General features: G+C 38.7%; 1 long non-coding RNA gene across 1 annotated transcript in view; it reads right to left on the bottom strand.

The window, feature by feature from the left end:
- LOC117099396 overlaps positions 1-12,214 on the bottom strand; it is a 45,419-nt gene extending 33,205 nt beyond the window's left edge. The window contains exon 1 of the long non-coding RNA XR_004443799.1: positions 11,990-12,214. This is a non-coding gene — a long non-coding RNA (uncharacterized LOC117099396). The remainder of the gene's footprint in view (positions 1-11,989) is intronic.
- Between the last annotated feature and the right edge of the window lie 5,797 nt (positions 12,215-18,011).

The raw sequence follows: 18,011 nt of genomic DNA on the forward strand, positions 1-18,011 counted from the left end.
TGGTTGTAGATGTGTGGTGTTATTTCTGAGGTCTCTGTTCCATTCCATTGGTTTTGGTACCAGCACCATGCTGTTTTGGATACTGTAGCCTTGGAGTATAATTTGAAGTCAGGTAGTATGATGCCTCCAGCTTTGTTCTGTTTGCTTAGGATTTTCTTGGCTATACAGGGTCTTCTTTGATTCTATGTGAAATTTAAAGTAGTTTTTTTTTCTAATTCTGTGAAGAATGTCTATGGTAGTTTGATGGGAATAGCATAGAATCTATAAATTCCTTTGGGCAGTATGGGCATTTTCACAATATTGATTCTTCCAGTCCACGAGGATGGAATGTTTTTCCATTTGTTTTTGCCCTCTGTTATTTCTTCGAGCAGTGGTTTATAGTTCTCCTTGAAAAGGTCCTTCACATCCCTTGTTAGCTGTATTCCTAGGTATTTTATTATCTTTGTAGCAATTGTGAATGGGAGTTCATTCAGGATTTGGCTGTCTGCTTGCCTATTGTTGGTGTAAAGGAATGCTTGTGATTCTTCCACATTCATTTTGTATCCTGAGAGTTTGCTGAAGTTGCTTATCAGCTTAAGGAGTTTTTGGGCTGAGATGATGGGGTTTTCTAAATATAGAATCACGTCATCTGCAAACAGAGACAATTTGACTTCTACTCTTCCTATCTGAATACCCTTTCTTTCTTTCTCTTGTCTGATTGCCTGGCCGGAACTTCCAATACTATGTTGAATAGGAGTGCTGAGAGAGGGCATCCTTGTCTTGTGCCAGTTCTCAAGGGAATGCTTCCAGCTTTTGCTCATTCACTATTATATTTGCTGTGGGTTTGTCATAAATAGCTCTTCCTATTCGAGGTATGTTCCACCGATACCTAGTTTATTGAGAGTTTCTAGCATGAAGGGATGTTGAATTTTATCAAAGGCCTTTTCTCCATCTATTGACATAATCATATATTTTTAGTGTTTTGTTCTGTTTATGTGATGGATTAAGTTTATTGATTTGTGTATGTTGAACCAGCCTTGCATCCCAGGGATGAAGCTAATTTGATCATGATGGATAAGTTTTTGATGTGCTGCTGGATTTGGTTTGCCAGTATTTTATTGAGAATTTTGGCATCAATGTTCATCAGGGAGATTGGCCTGAAGTTTTTTTGTTGTTGTGTCTCTGCCAGGTTTTGGTATCAGGATGATGCTGGCTTCATAAAATGAGTTAGGGAGGAGTCCCTCCTTTTCAAATGTTTGCAGTAGTTTTAGAAGAAATGGTACCAGCTCCTCTTTGTACCTCTGGTAGAATTCGGTTATCAATCTGTCTGGTCTTGGGCTTTTTTTGGTTGGTAGGCTATTAATTACTGCATCAATTTCAGAACTTGTTATTGGTCTATTCAGGGATTTGACTTTTTCCTGGTTTAGTCTTGGGAGGGTGTATGTGTCCAGGAATTTACCCATTTCTTCTAGATTTTCTAGTTTATTTGTGTAGAGGTGTTTACAGTATTCTCTGATGGTAGTTTGTATTTCTGTGGGTTTAGTGGTGATATCCCCTTATCATTTTTTATTGGGTCTATTTGAGTCTTCTCTCTTTTCCTCTTTCTTAGTCTAGCTTGCAGTCTATTTTTTTTTTCCCAAAAAACCAGCTCCTGAATTCATTGATTTTTGAGGGAGGCATTTTCATATCTCTATCTCATTCAATTCTGCTCTGATCTTAGTTATTTCTTGTCCTCTGCTAGAGTTTGAATTAGTTTGCTCTTACCTCTGTAGCTCCTTTAATTGTGACGTTAGGATATGATTTGAGATATTCTAGCTTTCTGATGTAGGCATTTAGTGCTATAAATTTCTCTCTTAACACTGCTTTAACTATGTCCCAGAGATTTTGGTATGTTGTCGCTTTGTTCTCATTGGTTTCAAAGAACTTCTTGATTTCTGCCTTAATTTTATTATTTTCCCAGGAGTCATTCAGGAGCAGGTTGTTCAATTTCCATGTAATTGCGTGGTTGTGAGTGAGTTTCTTAATCTTGAGTTCTAATTTGATTGCACTGTGGTCTGAGAGACTGTTTGCTATGATTCCCATTCTTTTGCACTTGCTAAGGAGTGTTTTACTTCCAATGATGTGGTCAATTTTAGAATAAGTGCCATGTGGCATTGAGAAGAATGTATATTCTGTTGATTTGGGGCGAAGAGTTCTGTAGATGTCTATCAGGTCCACTTGATCCAGAGCTGAGTTCAAGTCCTGAGTATCCTTGTTAATTTTCTGTCTCCTTGATCTAATACTGACAGGGTGGAGTTAAAGTCTCCCACTGTTGCTGGGCACAGTGGCTCACGCCTGTAATTCCAGCACTTTGGGAGGCTGAGAAGGGCAGATCACCTGAGGTCAGGAGTTTGAGGACAGCTTGGCCAACATGGCGAAACCCTGTCTCTACTAAAAATACAAAAAAATTAGCCAGACGTTGTGGTGGGCGCCTGTAATCCCAGCTACTCAGGAGGCTAAGGAAGGAGAATTGTTTGAACCTGGGAAGTGGAGGTTATAGTGAGCTGAGGTGGCACCATTGCACTCCAGCCTGGGTGACAAAAGCAAGACTCTGTCTCAAAAATAAATAAATAAATAAATAAAGTCTCCCACTATTATTGCGTGGGAGTCTAAGTGTCTTTGCAGATCTCTAGGAACTTGTTTTATGAATCTGGGTTCTCCTGTATTGGGTGCATATATATTTAGGATAGCTAGCTCTTCTTGTTGAATTATTCCCTTTACCATTATGTAATGCTCTTCCTCATCTTTTTTTTTTTTTTTTTGATATTTGTTGGTTTGAAGTCTGTTTTGTCAGAGACTAGGTTTGCAACCCCTGTTTGTTTGTTTGTTTTTGCTTTCCATTTGCTTGGTAAATTTCCTCTCTTGGTAAATATCCTCCATCCCTTTCTTTTGAGCCTATGTGTTTCTTTGCATATGAGATGGGTCTCCTGAATACAGCACATCAATGGGTCTTGACTCTGTCCAATTTGACAGTCTGTGTCTTTTAACTAGGGCATGTAGTCAGTACATTTAAGGTCAGTAGTATCACATGTGAATTTGATCCTGCCATCATGATGCTAGCTGGTTATTTTGCACACTAGTTGATGTAGTTTCTTCATAGTGTCATTGCTCTTTATAGTTTGGTGTGGTTTTGCAGTGCCTGGTACTGTTTTTTTCTTTCCATATTTAGTGCTTCCTTCAGGATCTCTTGTAAGGCAGGCCTGGTGGTGACAAAACCCCTCAATATTTGCTTGTCTGGAAAGGATTTTATTTCTCCTTCACTTATGAAGCTTAGTTTGGCTGCATATGAAATTCTGGGTTGAAAATTTTTTCTTTAAAAATGTTGAATTATTGGCTTCCAATCTCTTCTGGCTTATAGAGTTTCTGCTAAGAGGTCCACTGTTAGTCTGAGGGACTTCTCTTTGCAGGTGACCTGGTCTTTCTCTCTGGCTGCCTTTAACATTTTTTCCTTCATTTTGACCTTGGAGGGTCTGATGATTTTGTGTCTTGGGGTTGATCTTCTTCTGGAGTATCTTAGTAGTGTTCTCTGTATTTTCTGAATTTGCATGTTGGCCTGCCTTGCTAAGTTGGGGAAGTTATCCTGTATAATATCCTGAAGTGTATTTTCCAGCTTGTTTCCATTCTCCCGTCTCCATCAGCTACTCCAATCAACCCTAGGTTTGGTCTTTTTACATAGTCTCATATTTCTTGGAGGCTTTGTTTGTTCCTTTTCATTCTTTTTTCTCTAATCTTGTCTGCATGCCTTATTTTAGCAAGGTGGTCTTCAAATTCTCATATCCTTTCTTCCACTTGGTTGATTCAGTTATTGATACTTGTGCATGCTTCCTGAAGTCCACCTGCTGTATTTTTCAACTCCATCAAATCATTTATGTTCTTCTCTAAACTAGTTATTCTAGTTAGCAGCTCCTCTAACCTTTTATCAAGGTTTTAGCTTATTTACATTGGGTTAGAACATGCTTCTTTAGCTCAGTGGAGTTTATCATCCATCTTCTGAAGCCTTCTTCTGTCAATTCATCCATCTCATCCTCCATCCAGTTCTGTGCCCTTGCTGGAGAGGCACTGCAATCATTTAGAGGAGAAGAGGCACTCTGGCCTTTTGGGCTTTCAGTGTTGTTTTTTCTCAATTCTTTCCCATCTTCATGAGTTTGTCTAGTTTCGATCTTTGAGGCTGCTGACCCTTCGATGGGGTTTTTGTGGGGGATTTTTTGTTGTTGTTGATGCTGTTGTTGTTGCTGTTTATTTTTCTTTCAATGGTCAGGTCCCTCTTCTGGAGGGCTGCTGTGGTTTGCTGGGAGTTCATTTCAGACCCTATTCATCTGTTTTGCTCCCAGGCCTGGAGATGTCACTCAAGGAGGCTGGAGAACAGCAAAGATGAGTGCCTGCTCCTTCTTCTGGGATCTTTGACCTCAAGGGGCACCAACCTTATGCCAGTAGGATCACTCCTATCTAGGGTGTCTGGCAACCCTGTTGGAGGATCTCACCCAGTTGGGTGGCAGGGGGAACAGGACCTGTTTAACAAAGCACTTTGACTGTCCCTTGGTGGAAGGAGTGTGCTTCACTCAGGGGAAACCCACTAGTCTGGGCTGCCTGGCTTCCTCAGAACTACCAGGAGAAAAGGCTAAGTCTGCTAGTCAGCAGAGACTGTGGCCACCCTTCCCCAGGCCCAGGGAGATCAGGGTTCTGTCCCTGAGCCTCCAGCTGGAGTTGCTGGAGTTCCTGCAGGGAAGCCCCACCTAGTGAGGAAGGATGGGTCAGGGTCAGGCCTGAAGACATGCTCTGGCCGCAGTCTGTCACAGTCAGTGTGTTGGCCTGTAGGGGACAGCTCTTGGGACCAAGCCATCCAGCCTCCCTGGCTCCAACAAGGGAATAGTGCAGCCTGGAGCCATAGAGATGGATGCCACCCTTCCCCACTTAGTGTGTTAGACAGTTACATGTCCCAATGCTGGCTGCTGCCCCTTCCCCAAGGAGCTCAAATGGCTTAGACAGCAGGCAGAGTCTGTTGAGAATCTGCAAGGCTCCAGGGTTGGGAACCTAGACCCTGGTGGCAAGGGTTCGCGAGTGGAATTTTCCTATCCATGGGTTGCACAGTTCCGTGGAAAAAGCATCGTTTCCCCAGCTGGGTAGCACACTCACTCACCACCTCCCTTGGCTAGGGAGTAGGGGCTCCCCTGCCCCGTGTGGCTCTCAGGTGGGCCCCCACACCACACCTCTCTTCCCTCCTCTCTGTAGATCATGCCAGCTGCCTAGTCTGTTCTGATGAGACAGCATGGATACCTGGGTTGGCAGTGCAGGATTCACATGCTGATTATGATTCTTTTTGATGGGAGCCTCTAATCGCTGCTACTTCTAGTAGGTCATTTTGGCCCCACCACCCTGAGAAATTGAAACTTTTCTTGACATACCAGCCAATGATAGGCACATATATAATATACATATATGTGTGTATAATATACATTATACACATGTTATATAGCTATATTATATATGTATTACATACATACTGTAGTATATATTGTATATATTATATTATATATTGCATAAATATATATTATATATTGCATAAATATATAATATATAGTATACATACTATATATTGTATGCATATATTTATAATATGTGCTATTTATGGTACATATAATATATAGTACATTATACATATATGATATTTTATTCCCTGGTCATATTTTAAATTCCAACTTACATTCTTACCAGTATATATTATATATGTACAATATATATTTTGATAAATATAATATATATTTATTATACATCATATTATACATATATTGTACCTATATAGTATACATATGTAAAATATGATATTTTATTCCCTGATCATATTTTAAATTGCAACAACTTACCTTCTTCTAGAATTAACGCTTCTCAGGTGGTGCAGGGGCCCACCTGAGAGTCACACAGGGCAGGGGAAACCCTACTCCCTAGCCAAATATATTATGTATTATAATACATAATATATTTTGATAAATAAATTATACATCATTATATTATACATATAATATATTGTACCTATATATTATACATATACATAAAATATGATATTTTGTTCCCTGGTCATATTTTAAATTGCAACAACTTACCTTCTTCTAGAATTAATGCTATAAGCCCATTCTCTATAGAGTCCCTGGAGAGACTCTTTCAAGGTGGAACCCATCCATGTCACTTTTGCTGCTTAACTTTTCCCATTTGCCTCAAGAATACTTGCCAGAGTCACTTGCAGCTGCACTGTTTACCCTGTGATAACCTTTGCCATGAAATATCTGACTTTTATTATCATTTTTGTCTCACTCTAGTATATTGACTTTGGGAACAAAAGACATCCCTCTATTTATAGCACTCTGTTTTTAGTAGAGGTATTTCCATTTACAAAATATAGTAATTATTGATCACTGAAAATGTCAAATCCTAGAAAAAATAACATTTCTACCTGTGATGTTAATTAACATCGTCCTCAAACAGTTGTTGGCCGAAGATTCATTTGATGAATCTGATTTATCTGAAATAGATGATTCTGATGACTCAGACAATTTTTATATTCGTTTTGTCTGAAATAACTCAAAGAATGGTTTTTATGTTTTTTCACATTGAAAATCAGTCAGATTTGCTTGACCCTCAAAGAGTGTATTTCTGTAAAATTAAATGAGTGCTGGCAGTGAGCTGCATCTTTTTTTTTCTAAATGGGAAAAGGGTTAAAATCTTTCAGTGGCTCGATATTGCCCATAAGGCACTCAAGGCCTTGGTCATCTGTGTCTTTTCCTCTTCTCCCACTGCCAGCTGCAATGAGATATTTATGATGTAATAAACAAGGCATGCCATTTCATAGCACCATGTTTTTGTGCATGATGCCCAACATACCAATATGGCCTTCTGTTCTTATTGATTTGGAAATTGCCTATTTATTTTTTTAAATGCCACTCGTTTCCTCTAAGAACTTCCCTCCAGTTCCCAGCACAGTCAATTGCTATTTCCCCCATATATACAATATACATATTTATAAAAATACATTTGACATCTGTTTTGTGTCATTGGCTATGAGCTACTTGAGGGTAAGGACTTGATCTGTGTATCTCTGTAGCTTCTCATAGTCCCTTATAACATGCCAAATACGCAAAATGTTTCCGAAGTTGGTGAACTAAATTAATGAATGAATATTTAGTATGAGAATTAAATATTATTCTTATGATTATTTATTATAAGAATTAAGTATATACATATATATAGCTATTAATAGATTGCCTACCACAGGTGCCAGTAGTCCCAGCTATTCGGGAGGCTGAGGCAGGGAAATGCTTGAACCTGGGAGGCGGAGGTTGCGGTGAGCCCAGATCGCACCACCGCGCTCCAGCCTGGGCCACAGCGCGAGACTCTGTCTCAAATGCCTACCACATAATAGGTGTTATAGAAGTATTTTCTATTATTATTCTCCTGCATAATTTCTGTCCATATTTCTTTCCATTTGGTTTTGCCATCCAAGCAGATTAAAGGAAAGAAATGTCACATTCCTGTGTAACACCTTATATAAGCATTTACTGAACCTGTCCATACATTCATCAAGAATTTGTGATTCCCACAGTGCAAATCTCTGTGAATTTTCTTTCTAGCCATGTGTGGCATAGCTCTCTCTCTGACTATACTCTAATACCCCACCCCTCTGTAGCATGGGTATATTTACTTTGTTTTTGTTTGTTTGTTTGTTTTTAGATGGAGTCTAAAACAACAGCTCTGTTGCCCAGCTTGGAGTGCAGTGGCACAATCTCAGCTCACTGCAACCTCCGCCTTCTGGGTTCAAGTGACTCTCCTGCCTCAGCCTCCTAAGAAGCTGGGATTACAGGCACGTGTCACCACACCCAGCTAATTTTTGTATTTAGAGATGGGGTTTCGCCATGTTGGTCAGGCTGGTTTTGAACTCCTGACCTCATGATCCACCCACCTCTGCCTCCCAGAGTGCTGGGATTACAGGCATGAGCCACCAAGCCCGGCCTATTTCCTTTCTTTCCCCCACGAAGAATCCCCAATTCCTATTGCTTTTCTAGCTTTTTCAATGGCTAGAAATCTTAGGAATCTCAGAGGTTCTTTGCAATAACATTAATCTTTATTGCACAAGACTGCCACATTATTTTGCTTTGGATTTATCTTTGCAGATTCTGCCCCCATTTAAATAACTAAAATGAAATGACACATTTCTACAGCTGAACAGTGAAGTTTGTTTTTCTTCTATGAGGCTGAACATTTATTGATGAATCCATATTGTACTGACAGCAACTTCTTCAATAATTTCATGGGTTATATAGCAGTTGGTAATAGTGCATGCACGTGGGCAGGGAGAACTATGCAAATATCAATAATAATTATGCTTGGTGTATGCAAATTCCAGCAGGTATTTTCAGAAATTAATCTTCCAAATTACTTTTGCACAATTCAGGAAAATTGAAATGTGCATTTAAATAATTGTAGAAAAATGTAAAAGCAATCTCTACTCATTTAAATCACCCAGTTAAGGTGCTATTGTAAACAAAGGGATTGTAGATATTTCAGACACAGAAGCCATACTGTCAAAACAGAATTATAGAGATCATGAGAGCTTTGCTTTGTTTGTAGACAACTTACCAGGGATGGCATTGTTTGGATTAGTTTGTTTGGTTTAAAGCATTATTATTAATATTCCTCAAAAAACCATTAGTAAAAAGAAGCAATATTGTTGTGCGGTTTATATACTCACTTATATGTTTCATGCATCACTGTGTCCATTTATCAATCCATCTATCTATCAAATGAATGTTTATTAAGCATGATTATATGCCACAGACTGAGGTAAGTAAAGTTATGTGAATAGGAAGACCTTTTGACTTGTGCCTCCAGCTCAGTAGGGGAGCCACAAGTTTACATAGTTTAGCCATTTTGGGGTCTTTTCATTTCCTCCATGAGTTTAATATCAATTGTAACTTCATATGAAAGCTAGAATATGGGGCAATAATTCATGCATTTATATAAGCAAAGCACTTTCAGTGTCTTCTGCTTTCATGCAGTTTTAATTCATCAAATTATGGCCAGAGGCTTTAATTGCTGAAAGTAACCCTAGGCTTCTCTGACTTTCTTGAATACCTAACATGCATTTCTCAGGGAAAATACTGAATTCATAGATAAAGGCTAGAAAGATACGCAATCCTTCCTCTTAAGAAGCTGACATCTCATAGGCATCTGGGACAAGGAGCATTCGCCTATTACTAATGGTTGTGACTAAAAGTACTGCTATCGGAGTCCACGGACATTTTGGGAACAAAAGGTCTCCTTCCAGGAGTGATCAGGACACTTTTGGGATGTCCTTGAGTTGTGCCTTGGGAATGCATTTTACAAAGGAAAGTGGTGGAGACAGCTGTTGAAATAGGAAAGTCCAGGGTTTCAGACCCAGGTTCAGCAGCTATAGGACTGTGAAGTCTTAACAACTAGCCTCATCTGTAAAATAGGGATGAGGACACCAGCCTCATAAAGATCTCTGGGAGGATTTAGCTAATGTTTGCTAATGTGCTCATTAAATTACATGAAGCAGGGATTCCTAGGTAGAAGAGATGGTCCAGGGTAAAGGCACAGAAGGGAGGAAAAAAGACATCTTAGGACCCTGGTGATAGGCCAGTTTGTCTACTACTTACGGTTCTTCTACTGCTTCTGCTTTTCTTTCTAGAAAACCACAGGCAGTAACCACAAATCTATTTGTCTGTTTTGCGATGTTGAATTTGTGACTTGACTGTTTTAACTGTTTTATCTTTAAAATGAATCAAGAAAACTCATTTTATGCTGCCCCAGGTGGTGGGAGGTAAGATGACAGATATAGTACCTGAAAGTAAGGCTTTTGTGTTCCTCTTCCAATTGGTGCTCTCTGTTCATTTAAGTGTTTCTTGTCAGCTTCTGCCCAGGGAAAACCTCCTAACAAAAATACACATTTCCTTGCCTATATGTCACAAGTCAGCTGTTCCTTTAAAGGACATACCTATGATCTTGAACAATGGGTTCAAAATATATTATAAACCAGTATAATATTCTAGTTGTTTTTTTTTTTTCTTTTTCCGAGACAGAGTCTTTCTCTGTCACCCAGGCTAGAGTGCAGTGGCTCGATTTTGGCTCACTGCAACCTCTGACTCCCAGGTTCAGGCGATTCTCTCGTCTGAACCTCCCGAGCAGGCGGGATTACAGGTGTGTGCCACCACGTCCAGCTAATTGGTATTTTTAGTAGAGACAGGGTTTCACCATGTTGGCCAGGCCGGTCTCGAACTCCTGACTGCAAGTGATCCGCCTGCCTCTGCCTCCTAAAGTGCTAGGATTACAGACATAAGTCACCACGCCAGGCCCTATTTTTTTAAATTTTTAATTTTGTTGTTGTTGCTGTTGTTGTTGTTGTTGTTTGAGGGAAATACTGAAACTACAAATAAATTAGCAGTCATTGTCACCAACTCATTTGATGAAAACCATTTATTCTAATTGTAACTGATAACCTGGCCTTTGTGCCCCAGATCAGATGATCTATTGTGTTTTCCCATGTTTTTGAGTGCTGCTTAGTTTTTCTTTTTTTTTCTTTCGTTTGTTTCCCCTGGCTCCACCTGTGATCCTACAAATAACATACTGATAACAGAAGGCAAACAGGTAGAATGGTAGAGAAAGAAGGTTGGGAGCAGAGAAAAATGGAACAGTGTCTTTCTTGTCTTTCACTTATTTATTTACCAATTACCGCTGAAACTGTGGTGGAAGCCATAAAGACAAAGTCCAAGAAGGTACCACCTGTATCTCTGAGGCACTTGGCAGTTGAGAGATAACAGTAATCGGACCATAACCGTGATGACCAGTACTTCAATGGAGGATGTTCAGATGCTCCAGAAGCATTTAGGTAGGAGTGACTAACTGGGCTGGGAGAGCTGGAGGGGCTTCACAGAGGAGGTGATATTAGACTGAATCATGAATGTAAAAAAGAGTCTGGATGAAGGACATTCCAGACAAGGGGAATTATTATCTCAATGATTAAAATCTATGTCAGAGAAAGATTAGGCCATAGAAAGATATACAGCGCTAAGGGATTCAGAAGACAGAAATGTTACATTTCATAAAGAGATAAAGAGAAACACTTCAAGGAAGAAGTAATATTTTAAATGGGCCATGACATTTTAGAAGGGATAGATGGAGCTAAAGAGGGTCCTTCAGATGGAGGAAATAGTATGAACAATGACATGGAGGTAAGAAAGTTCAATGTGGGACTTAGGGAACATGAAAGAGTCATGTATGCTTAGAGTATAGGTTGGATGTAGTTAAGATGAGAAGGGTCAGGTGGGGTCAGATGGGGAGCGTTCCAGATGCTGATGTGAGGGCTCTGTACCTAGTACTATTATTTGGTAGGAGTCACCAACACTTTATTTGGGAAACGATAGTCCATTCAGTTTAATTCCTCCAGTATTTTTGGAGACCTTCCTTGCTCTGAAACATGTACTGTGATAGATTCTAGGGACACAAAATGAATCAGACATGATTCCTGACCTTTTGAATCTTTCATCAAAATATTTATCCATGTTTTTGTCTAAGTCAATGTCCATGTCTATGTTCACGTCCATGTCCATGTCTAAGTCAATGTTTATGTCAATTTCTATGCCTATGTCTATATCTGCATCTGTCTGCATCTGTATCTAGATTTTTAGACAGAGATTAATTTGACTGTGGTGTGTAGGATGTGTGGAAGTAGGGGAAGAGGGGCGGGAGAGGTGAATGGGCAGCAGCCATCCACATGGAAAGGGTTGAACCAGTCCAGATGGGAGGGCCTGAACAGGGGCAGTACAGCAGGAAGAGCACTGTCTTTGGAGTCTAAGGAATTTGAGCTTGAATCCAGGCTCTATCACAAACTCTCCTTGAGAGTTTATTCAAGTAATTTCCTCAGCCTGATTCTCTTCATCTGTAAAACAGGGAAAATAACACTTACCTTTGAGGGTGGATGAGAAGATTTAAGGTGATGTATTAAGCACTTGGCACATGGTCGGCATCAGCAATTGGCAGTGATGAAAGAGGCTGCAATGCCTTTGATTTGCCACTCCCTGTTCAGAAAGAAGTCAACACTTTTACCCCAGTGAAAGAGGCAGGTTTGGTGGCTCCAGGTAGGGAATGATGACTATGGCTTTAAGCCTGCCCTTGGACCTCTACATCTGTTTCCCAGGTAAGGAGCACCAATATTCCTTGCTTGGCTGGCAGAGCCAAGCTCACCTTGGGAGGTCCTTTCATGGACTGTTCTTCCCATCCCACCAATGAACCCACTGACTCAGCCACTGAGAGGTCTGGCAGGAAGCACGGCTGCAGCTGTGACCAGGCCAGGTTGCTCCATCTCCAGCAAACATTTAGAGTGGCTCAGTGCCTGCTGCTCTTGCCTTGACACAGAGGAAGCTGAGAGCCAGGCCACTGAGTGGCAGCCAAGAGGATGCTGCCAGCGTGGCAGCCAGGAGCTACAAAGGCCCTGAGCACTAGACAGTTTTGCCATCACTGTGGGGAGTGTCCCCAGCTGTCAGTGCCACCGCTGGGGATGCAGCTTCTCCCAGGAGCTAACCTGAGCATGCAGGACTGTTGCCCGGGGCCCTCGCTCTCCCTGGCTGATGCGAGGTGGCTTCCAGGGGCAACAGCACTGTGGTGAACAAGGAGGAAGCCAGAATACAGTGAGGAAATGTGGAAGAGCATTTCCAAAGGCTGTTTCTGTTGGGGATTCTTGTTTGTCCAAGACTGTGATTTATCTCCAGGATACTTAGAATTTGTTAGCAGCAGGGTGCTAGTAGAGGCTTAACAACCGGGTCTGAGAACAGAGTCAGGGAGGGAGGGGGAAAAGGAGTGTCCTGATTTGTAGTTTTTGATGATTTCCATGGAGTAAAAATTTCCACCATAGAAGATGTCAAGGTACCAACATGGTACCACTAAAGTAAAGTTGAAGAAGAGATGGGAAGTGTCGCATCATTATGAAGTATTTCCACTATAGATAGACAGTAGATACAAATAACCTCACAACTGTTGATAATAGTAAAAGATAGTAAAATGATTAGGAAGTGAGGATTTTGAGTATTTATTGTCTGTGCCTTTAATATAATTTACTTAATTTTAAGTTTATATACTTTAACATTTAACAATGGGCTAACTTGACAACAGCCTCTCAAAATTCCTCATCACTTTTTGAAGGCAGTGCAGAGTGTATTTGTTTTTACCTTCTCTGGAGAATAAACCTCCAGTCTTTTGCTTCATTTGCAAGGGAAAATTGCCTGGCTGACTGGTGGGTGGTAAGAAAGCTGGTGGGGGGGTGTCTTTTTTTTAAAATTTATTGAGGTGGCATTCACATGACATAAAATTAACTCCTTTGAAGTAACCAACTCACTGACATTCAGTACATTCACAGTGTTATGCAAACACCAACTCTATCTAGTTTTAAAACATTTCTATCACTCCAATACAAAACCCCTGAGTTAGTTTGCTAGGACTGCTATTAAAAAGTGCCAGACACTGGGTGGATTACATAACAAAAAATCATTTTTTTCACAGTTCTAGAGGCTGGAAGTTCAAGATCAAAGTGTCAGCAGGCTTCATGTCTGCTGAGGGCCATGAGGGAGTGATCTGCCCCAGGCCTCTCTCCTTGGCCTGTCAATCGCTGTCTTCTTCCTGTGTTTTCACGTGGTCCTCCCTTTGTATGTGTCTGTGTCCAAATTTCCTCTTCTTATAAGGGTATCTGTCATATTGGAGTAGGGCCCACTATAATGACCACATTTCAACTTATCTACCTCTGTAAAGACCCTGTCTCCAAATAGAGTTACCTTCCTAAGTACTATGGGTTACAACTTTAACATATCATTTTTTCTTTTGCAGGAGGTATTACAATTCAGCAGATAACAACAACTCCCTAACCACTAAGCAGTCTCCCTCTACACCCCCTTACTCTCAATCCCTGGCAGCCAATAGTCCGTGTTTTGTCTCTATGGATTTACCTATTCTGGATATTTCATAAAAAGAAATCATATAACACATGACCTTTGTGTCTGGCTTCTATCACTTCAAAACATTTCCATTTTCATGTGGTTCACAGAATCATTAGTTTTGTGTGCTGTGGTTTAAAAAAAAATGAGGAGCAGGTAAAGGGCTACCAACAGCAATTGCTTCCAAGTTAAGGAATTCTCTTAAAGACCACAAAACTGACCAGCATTTGGCAGATAATTTTGCCTCCTACTTACAAGAACAGAGACAAGAAGACTGATCAAGAGACCACTGGAATAGTTGATGCAAGACAGTTCTAAGGCACAGACTTAGGGAAAGGGCAAAAGGGATCAAGAGGAAAAGGTTTCATCAAAGTGATTAGAAAATGCAAACCACGGCCGGGCGCGGTGGCTCAAGCCTGTAATCCCAGCACTTTGGGAGGCCGAGACGGGCGGATCGCGAGGTCAGGAGATCGAGACCATCCTGGCTAACACAGCGAAACCCCGTCTCTACTAAATAATAGAAAAAACTAGCCGGGCGAGTTGGTGGGCGCCTGTAGTCCCAGCTACTCGGGAGGCTGAGGCAGGAGAATGGCGTAAACCCGGGAGGCGGAGCTTGCAGTGAGCTGAGATCCGGCCACTGCACTCCAGCCTGGGCGACAGAGCGAGACTCCGTGTCAAAAAAAAAAAAAAAAAAAAAAAGAAAATGCAAACCACTTTCAAATGCTTAAACGTTACATATTTTAAAAGTATATGAAAGCTTAAAGAAAATAAAAACCACCTATGATAGCACAACTCAGTTATACATACTGTAAATATTTTGATATATCTACTATTTTTATCAAAAAATAACATATACACAGGAAACTGCAAAAGTGATACAATTTTAGAAACTTAAACACCCAATTATCTACCTCACAGGTCACAAAATGTATCCTAAAAACCTTCCTCATGCCCTCTACTACCAAAGATAATAATTACTTGTTTTAGCCCTTTCTTTTTTTTTTCCTTTTTTGAGATAGGGTCTTGCTCTGTTGCCCAGGCAGGAGTGCAGTGGCATGATCTTGGCTCACTGCAATAGCTGCCTTCCAGGTTCAAGTGATTCTCCTGCCTCAGGCTCCCAAGTAGCTGGAATTACAGGTGCCCACTACCATGCCTGGAAAATTTTGGTATTTTTAGTAGTGATGGGTTTCATCATGTTAGCTAAGCTGGTCTCAAACTCCTGACCTCAGGTGATCTGTTTGCCTCAGCCTCCCAAAATGCTGGGATTATAAGTGTAAGCCACCATGCCTGACTAGTTTTAGCTTATTTTTGAGCCAGAGAGAAAGACAATAAAATTACACTTTTATTTTTGGCTTATTTTCCTTACATTTTGTGAAATGGATCCATCTACTGAATTCATTTATTTGTTTTAACCCCACATATCAATAATTGTTTTAACAATTATTGAGTCTTTAGGGTTTCTACATATATGATCATGTCATTTGCAAAGAGATAATTTTACTTCTTATTCAATTAGATGTCTTTTATTATTTTTTCTTTTCTAATTACTCTGGCTAAGACTTCTAGCACTATGTTGAGTAGAGGTCTTGAGAGTGAGCAAATTTGCCTTGTGCCATATATTAGAGGGAAAGCTGTCAGTTTTTCCACAGTTGATTATAATATTAGCCATGGGCATTTTATATATGGCTATCATTGCATTGAGGAAAGTTCTTTTTGTACTTATTTTGTTGAAGCTTTAATTATGAATGGATGCTGAACTTTGTCAAATACTCTTCCTGTACCTATTGAAACAATTTTGTAATTTTTTTCCTTTCGTTTTGTCAGTGTGGTATAATACACTGATTTACATATATTGAACTGTCCTTGCATTCCAGGGATGAATTCCACTGGTCATGGTGTATACTCCTTTTAGTGTGCAGTTTAATTCACTTTGCTAGTATTTTATTGAGAATTTTTGCATATGTTTTCATCAGGGATATTGGCCTGTAGTTTTCTTTTCTTAATTGTGTTCTTGTCTGACTCTGGTATCAATCAGGTGATGCTAGCCTCATAAAACACATTTGGAAGTGTTTCCTCTTCTTTTATTGTTTGGAAGAGTTCTTAGCTAGTTTTTATTGATGGCTTCTTTTTGTTACTGTTTAGTAAAAGTTTGTTACTCTGAATGACTCCCTCATCATATCTTAATCTTATAAATACTTATCTTTACCAATTCTATAGTATGTCTTTTAATTAATAGGTGTTATAATTTTTTTCTATAGTCCAATTTGTCAATCTTCTCTTTTATGGTAATGCCATTTGTGTCTATTTAAAAAATCATTACCTATCCCAAGTTCATACAAATATTTATTCTGTTATATTGTACAAGTTTTATTGCTTTAGCTTTTGTATTAAGCTATCTAGATCTATGTAGATTTGATTTCTATGTATGTTGCAGCACAGAAGTTTATTTTTTCATAAAAACATAAAACTGATCTTGCGCCGCTTATTGAGAAGATCATCCTTTTCCTTTGCTGCGGCATTTTAGTCATAATATTGAGATTGTTCATGTGTGGTGCTGTTTTTAGACTATTTTATTTTATTCATCTCTTTTCTAACCTTCATATCAATATATCTTACACTAATTTTTTAAAGAAGCCTTCCTATCTAGCAGGGTATGTCCTCTAAAGGTTTTCTTCTTAAAGATTATTTTTTGCTATTATTATTTTTGCTATTCCAAGCTATTTGCATTTCTGAAGAAATTTTAGATTAATTTTGCCTATTTCCCCCAGCTTACTAGATTTTGCTAAAAATAAGTTTTATTGATCTTTTTAACTGATGAGGAGGTTTTAAATTTTAGTAAATGTTTTCTCTGCATTATATGAAGTAAATAATATGGCTTCTCTCATGGTGGTGAATTGCATGGGCTGGTGTTTGTTGCACTGTCCTTCTATTCTTGAAACATATCCAATTGGATTGCGGTGTGCTATTTTTTCATATATATTTGCTAATATTTTTGTTATTTTAATAGATATCTGCTAGCGTTTTTACATGTATGCTCATAAATCTGAGATTTTTACTTTTTTTGTAATGTTCTTATCAGATTTTATATCAGAATTATTCTGGATTTATAGTATAACATAGACGTATTTTCTCTTTTTTCTATTCTTCTGAAATTTTTTTTTCATAAGATTGGTGTTATTCCTTGAATATTTATAAAAATTATATGTGAAGTTTCTTGGGCTTGGAGAACGTTCCATGGAAACGATTTTATTTGTAGATTCAATTTCTTTAATAGATGTATAGGTCATTCGGTTTTTAAAAATTCTTGATTTAGTTTTGATAAGTAGTGTTGTTCCAGATATTAATTTTATCTGATTTTCTAATTTATTAACAAAGTCTTTCTTAATAGTCTTTTATTATCTGTTTAAGGTTCATAAAGACTACAATTATGTCCTCTTTATATTTCCAATTGGTAATATATTTGTCCCTTTTTTTTTTACTTCATTAATCTTATCAAGGCTTTATCAGTATTAGTAATTTTTTACAAAGAGCCAGCATTTAATTTTCTTAATTTTCTATTGCTTAATTTCTACTTGCTAATTTCCATACTCTAAAATGTATTTCATTTTACTTTTAGTTTTGATTTCTTTCTCTAACTTCTAGAAATTAGTACTTAATTGTTTGCAGCTTTTTTCTTTTCTATTATACTATAGGCATTTAAAATAATACATTTCTCTCGAAGAACAGCTTTGGCTATATCCCTTATGTTCTGCTATATAGTTTTTTTACTTGTCAAGTAGTTAAAAGTATTTTCTAATTTTCATTGAGATTTCTTTATTGACTTTTAGCTTATTTTGAATAATATTGTTTAAAATTCAAATATTAGGGAATTTTCTAATTTTTTTGCTATTTGTTTTCTAGCACAATTCCATTTTGGTTTTGTAATCTTCTTCCACATTATTTCAATTCTTTGAAATTCATTGAGACTTTATAGCTCAGTATATGGTGGATTTTGGTAAATATTTC

This window comes from Trachypithecus francoisi, unplaced genomic scaffold (assembly GCF_009764315.1).
Source record: "Trachypithecus francoisi isolate TF-2019V2 unplaced genomic scaffold, Tfra_2.0 Lachesis_group16, whole genome shotgun sequence".
Classification (NCBI taxonomy): Eukaryota; Metazoa; Chordata; class Mammalia; order Primates; family Cercopithecidae; genus Trachypithecus; species Trachypithecus francoisi.